Here is a 6000-nt window from a genome sequence, read left to right as displayed (position 1 = left end):
GAGGTGAAGGACATTTCCTCGCAGTGCATTCCTGGATGGGCACTGCGCTGCCTGAGCCTGAAGTCCACAAAGGTTCCATTGCCTGAGTCTAATATGCACGAAGGTCGCACCCTATTGCAGTCCGATGGCTGTGCCCGGGCCTATTTAAACATCTCCATCCTTGGTCATTCACATGTACCTCCTTCTCCGCTCGTTTGGTTGTCCGCTCCGGTTGGCAAATTTTCCGTGTCCATCCACTTATGTACTTCTTCACAGTTTGGTTCTTTATCGGCTTTCCCTTCGACTCACTGGCTGTGATGAATTGCTTTGCTTTCTTGTCTGTAGAGTCAAGGATGGTACCATTGGGCCATGCGTCTCTCCCCGGCTTGGCTGTCAGCGGAGGAGGCACCTGGGCACCGTTGACATCTGCTGCAACACACGCAGGCTATTGTTCGAGGTCTTACGATTCTTTCTCTTGAGGCTTGACGGGCCTCCATTGATAAGGGCAAGGTCACGTCTCCCCTTGGTGTCATATCGACTTGCGCCGACTTTCACTTCATCTTGAACAGCTGTACTGCGTTAGCTCTCACGTTGTGCAGTCTACCTTGCTTGTAGTGTGCTGCCGTGCTCCACCTTTTATCCCTGTGGGGAAAGGAAAGGGCCATCAGGTGTGTGCGATTCTGGTCAATTGCCTGACCCTTGTATTGGGAGATGTCAGGTAAACGTCTCTAGTGTTAGTCCGTTGTCTTTTGTATTGTGCAAAAGGCTTCATGTCAGAAAAGGGGGGGCAGTATTTTAGAATATCCTAGGTGGTAGGATGGGGAAAAGGTGTTCAAAGAAGTGGGATACCGCGTCGCACCCTTCGGTGTCCCACTCCCACAGGACCCCCCATCCAGATGATCCTCCCGCACTGGTCCACCCCCAGGAACTGGATCCAAAAGCGATGGCTGTGTCCTGGCCACCAGGATGACAGATCCCTGGGGACTAGACAGGGAGACACCTTCAGGTTTCTCACAATTCCTGTTTCTGTTCTCCTTTCTCCTCTGTCGGCTGGGGTGAATTTAAGCTTCCTGGCAAGATGGAGCACCTTCTAGAGACTAGACTGTTGCGTTGGCTACTTGGTCTTAGTCATCTTCATTGCTCTGGTCCTCTTCCTTATCCCAGTATCCCCATATATATGGGACTGAAAAACAGTTCTGGGCATATTACCTTGACAGGTATTATCAGTAAAGTTTATAGGTGACTGATGGGACATGACACAATAATCCATAAAGGCATGAGTCATGGATGAGTTATCCCCAAAAGGAAAAGGGGGGTATGTATTTTGATGACATACTATCCCCCTGAGGGTCACCTCCCCCCATGTTTTAATCCCTCAGGCATGATCAGGTAGTGAATGCCCTTCCCTGGCCACATGGAGAGAGACTTTTCCCAGAGAGACAGCTGTGACATTGCTTGTTTCATCACACTGGGGAATCCTTAATTCCTCTTGTTATTCTATTATTGGTGCAAGTTTCATATTGGATTATTACCTGATGGTCTCATGTTTCACCTTTGGTTCTGGCAAGATCCAACTGAGACGGGGTACTGGCAAGTCCTATGGTGGCTAAAAACATGGGTAAACTACAAGTCCCATTGTTCCTATGGCTGGCATCTCTTGCTGGCCACTTGACACTTAGTGCTGCGGCACCGCTTTGAACACAGTGGGCAGATGTTAAGAGGACCCCAGAGAAGGTTCACCCAGGGTTCGAAATTAAGGGGGGAGCTAGTTAGCTCCTGCTTGTTGCCTAGAAGAGTGTGGTTAGCTTCATACCAACATCTACCAGGAGCTACTTTTGGCCCACTGAGGTTAAACACAGCTGAGCAAATTTAACTTTGTGCATTTGGGATAATCTATAAATAAACATTAGGATACATCTATACAACAATTAAAACATAAGGGGTCATAAAAAATGGATGAAATTATATGTTTGCATCTTAAGCAGACGACAGATTTGCAGAACACTATGTACTAGCTCCTCGGTCCCCAGTGGTAACTCCTGCTCACAGGCTAATGCGGGATACCTAGGAGCTACTTTTAGCTCCTGCTTATTGAATCGTAATTTCGATCCCTGCTCAGTGCCCTACATCATTGTAGGTGAGGATTCCCGAGTACTGTGCATTGCTTGTTTGTGGTTCCTCGTGTCCCTTTCTGTCTCTTACATTCCTATGCAAGTGTGGCCACTCATTCTTTCCTGTTCATCGCCCCTTAACTTCAGACCACTACATGTGAGTCTTCCTGCTCTCCGCTTGGATCTCTTTTGTACCAGACCTTGCCTGCCTGTTTAACAAACTCCCCTTCGATTCTGCTGTGTCTAACATCTGATGACTTCTCTGTGAGACAACTATTGCCCTCCATTCCTGGATTTGTGAACTATTCTTTTTACCCTTTGGATTTAAGCTTGGACCTCAGCCTGTTTATTGACTTGTCCTGTTGGATCTGAACTTCAATTTTGGATTTGGACTTCTGAGACTGTTGCCACGTCACGTCTAGTGTTGCCCTTGTGCCATTTGGTCAGACGGTGTGGATCAGTTTTTGTACGTTTCTGAACTATGGACTCAGGACCTAAGGAGAAGTATTGATCATTGACCAGGTTTACCAGCAACTTCATTTGTACCGTAGGTATGTTCTCTCTTTCCCAATACCTGGACTATTCATCTGCAGACCCCATACTCACACTGTGTCCCTTTCTTTGCAGCCTAGATGTCCTTTTTGTTGGTGATCTATCCCTCCCACTTTTCCCTTCACTTTTGGGTCCATAGTACTTCCCTGTTGGCCATTTGGTGGGCAGGGAGGTTGCTGGGGCAATGCTTGCAGACACCATGCTGCATTCTGATAGATTGTTTCTAGCACTGTTAATGAGGGCTGGTGAAGTTTCATAGGTGTCCACTGCATGCATTACAATCTTGGAATCCCAGGCACCATGTTAAGCAGCTACGTGGCATTCTGCAGTCTCTCTGGTCTGCTGGGGATTCCAAGTATGTGATCCTTCCTTCCATCGCCCTCTCTCAGACACGATTTGAGTAGTCTTTTCCATGGCCGAGTGAACCCGTGTTTGCGGAAGGCACTCCTCTCAGTTACATGCTTGCAGCTCCAGTCCCCGAATGGCAGGAACCGTTAACAAGGCTTTCTGGGATTTGAAGTACTCCAAGACACTGCCACACAGTTTTGGGCCTCTGGCTATATTAATGCACCTTTAGAGTGGGAGGTGGTCTGGCAGCGAGCTGGTGGGATCCCTCCTCATCTAGCCTCTGGGAGGAACATTGGGTAGCAGCCTGATCAGCTCCATCTCAGGCCACTTCCTTCCAATGTACCGTTAGGGAATTCAGTCAACTTATCACAACTGATACACCTGGTTCACATCACATTTTTGTCTAATCCACCAAACCTATCAACAGGAGCCTGAGAACAGTGGGTAAAGTACCATATATCTGCTCCCTTCTATTTGCCATCAGTTACTAATAGAAAAGCTTGCTGATGATCCAAGCAAGTGGCACACCCTTATACGCTTTGCTGACAGTATCAAAATATTAATTGCGAGCCTGATGCACACCTTCAAGACCAATCCTCTATTAAAGACTCTTCCACTTAGATTGACATAAGCATAGCCAGACCCAATCCACTCCCCACCACACATGCGATAGGAGGGTTACCCAAAACTCATCATGTGATAGTAATCACCTAGAGCTCTATCAATTCTCAGTCTAGCCCACCCTGATATCTTAAGAGAGCCCTAGAACTGGTGTGGCTGATAAACACCCCTGCAAATCGCCTTGAGCGACCCTTGCTCTAGAGGTTCTCTCCATGACCTGGAAGAAACCTCACCTCCATTGATTTTCTTAACCCAAACATGATTTGTCCCGCTGTCATGTGGACATGAGTATGTGTGGCATGCGAGGACGGAGTAGGGTTTTGTTTCTCAGAGGAGCTTTGTACTCTTGGTGGAAGTTAGAATGGGAGTTTGAGGGATGTACCATGCTTTGGTTCTATAGATGTTTGGATGTCTCTTGGGTGTTCATTTCTATTCCGTTTAAGGAGAGAGATGTGTTGGGACTTACCTTTTCTCCATCTACTCTGCTCAGTATGTATATGATGTCATGAGCGCCTGGATGTGGAATGTTGTGTGAATGTTCTTTGCTGGGTGTTCTCTGAATGACAGTTGATGAGAGACTGGCTGAGAGGGGGTGGCCTGTAGATGTGTCCTTCTATACCCCTAACTTGTAGCCTGTGTCCTTACTTTATCTGCACTGTAACCAAGTAAAGAAATTTCTTTTTGTATCTGATTCTTCCGAGTGATCTATCAAGGAAATTAATATTCATCACATATCTCAACATTAGGAGGGAGAAAGTAAAACATTGCACCATTTTTGGTGAAAAAAGAGGGAGTCTCCTACCCAAATAGGGAGGGTTGGCATGTATGCAGCATGGCTTTACTGGGGGACTCTGGCCTGGTCACCTTCAGGTCAGGGTTTCTTGCATCTCCACCTAGGTGGTTACAGAATTTAAATTTTAAAATCATATTCCTTGATTATACACAAGTAAATAAAAAATAAAAAAAATCCTCATATTTTCCAGGACTGCAGTAAAGTATACCCTGCTAGGATATTTATGAGTAAAGGACTAAGCATATCGCCAACGTTTTTCGTTAACTCGTTAGTTTGGTTCACTGGGACGCCCTGTCCCGGGTGATAGCGCGGCCTGTGGCTGACACACCTATTCGCACCCTGGTCCTGGCCTTGAACAACGCTTGGCGGGGGGCCTTCACGCCTCATCCATTGGTCCTGGTCTGCCTTGGGCCAGTCACCCCTATCTTTTAGCTAGGTTTTACAGACAGCCAGTTGGCTCCTACAGGCGCGGAGGACCTGGCCCGGCTCTCTCTTCTCCTCCCACCCAGGGTTGTCCCGCTCAGCCGGTTTCCGCAGCTCGTCTCTCGCTCCGAGGTTCTTATTATAAGCCTGCTCTCCCGCCCAGCCTGACGAGGAGGAAGAGGAGGCGGTGTTTACAGCAGCAACGGCAGCTTCTCTGCGGCTCTCAGAGACCGAGGCTGATACGGACCGTAGGCGGGGACTGACCGGGCCGGGGCACGCCTGGACAGCCGAGGCCGTGATACAGAGCGGGTAGGGGCCGCCAGAGACGGAGGCACAAACAGAGTCGACAGGAAACCTTGAAGAGGCGGGGACGAGGGGCAGAGCGGGAGCGTGATGAATCGGATGCCGACACCCCTGGCCGCTAGGTGAGTGGACACAGGCCGTGGCGAGGGGGGGCACATGCCGCTTTCTTGACAGCGGGGTCTCTCCCGTTTAACAAGGAGAACTGCAGCACTGTATGTCCATCCTAAGCAACGGGCTAACGAAGAGGGAAGGGACCCGCCAAACAAGCGCCTTCAACATTCCCCTGCATACTCCCTTTTGAAGCCCCTGTCTTCTCTGGGAAACAAGCTAGCCGACCTCCCTCTGCGGCCCATCTCTACCGACCCTTCGCAGCCCTCGACCAACCCCATTCAGCAGCCGAGGCTGTCCCCCACCCCCTGTGCATTTAAGCCCACCTCGTGTATGGCAGCTCCACCTGCACCCGTCTGGTCTGTAGCCTCTACAGCCATATCTGCGGATAATTCCTTTGGAACCTTCAGCTCACGTCCCTTTAAGTCCAGCTCCCCTTTCTCTCGAGCACCACTTATACAATCATCACCCCATACAAACCCACCAGTTCCCTGCAGTCCAGCACCTACTTTACAATCCAGACTCACCTTCCATTCCTTCCCCCAGTTAGAGACCAATAACTATACTCAGTCGATACCACCTATCCCACTGAAACCTCTTATTTTACTTGGTGCACTCCTTCACACCAGTATCCTCACAACAGAGTGGGGGTCTACAGTAGGTGTGTGGTGAAGATGAGTGATTGCAGGTGCAAGTGATCCTCATGGATCATTTGGGGTTGACATACATTTTTAAGCGTGCACCTAGCTTGAGAGTAGCAGA

General features: G+C 48.9%; 1 protein-coding gene across 2 annotated transcripts in view; it reads left to right on the top strand.

Annotated features, from left to right (window-relative positions):
• The first annotated feature begins 4858 nt into the window (after positions 1-4858).
• The window catches only part of PITPNM1 (phosphatidylinositol transfer protein membrane associated 1), an 875847-nt gene continuing 874705 nt past the window's right edge, over positions 4859-6000 (top strand). Inside the window, exon 1 of one of the 2 annotated variants that reach the window (XM_069628972.1) lies at positions 4859-5252. The gene's annotated coding sequence lies outside the window, so the exon portion shown is untranslated. The remainder of the gene's footprint in view (positions 5253-6000) is intronic. The other variant, XM_069628971.1, reaches the window with a different exon arrangement.

Source organism: Ambystoma mexicanum, chromosome 12 (genome assembly GCF_040938575.1).
Source record: "Ambystoma mexicanum isolate Mex_15411 chromosome 12, UKY_AmexF1_1, whole genome shotgun sequence".
Lineage (NCBI taxonomy): Eukaryota > Metazoa > Chordata > Amphibia > Caudata > Ambystomatidae > Ambystoma > Ambystoma mexicanum.
The sequence above is the reverse complement of the archived record's forward strand: the minus strand, read 5'-3'. Positions and strand labels throughout refer to the sequence as shown.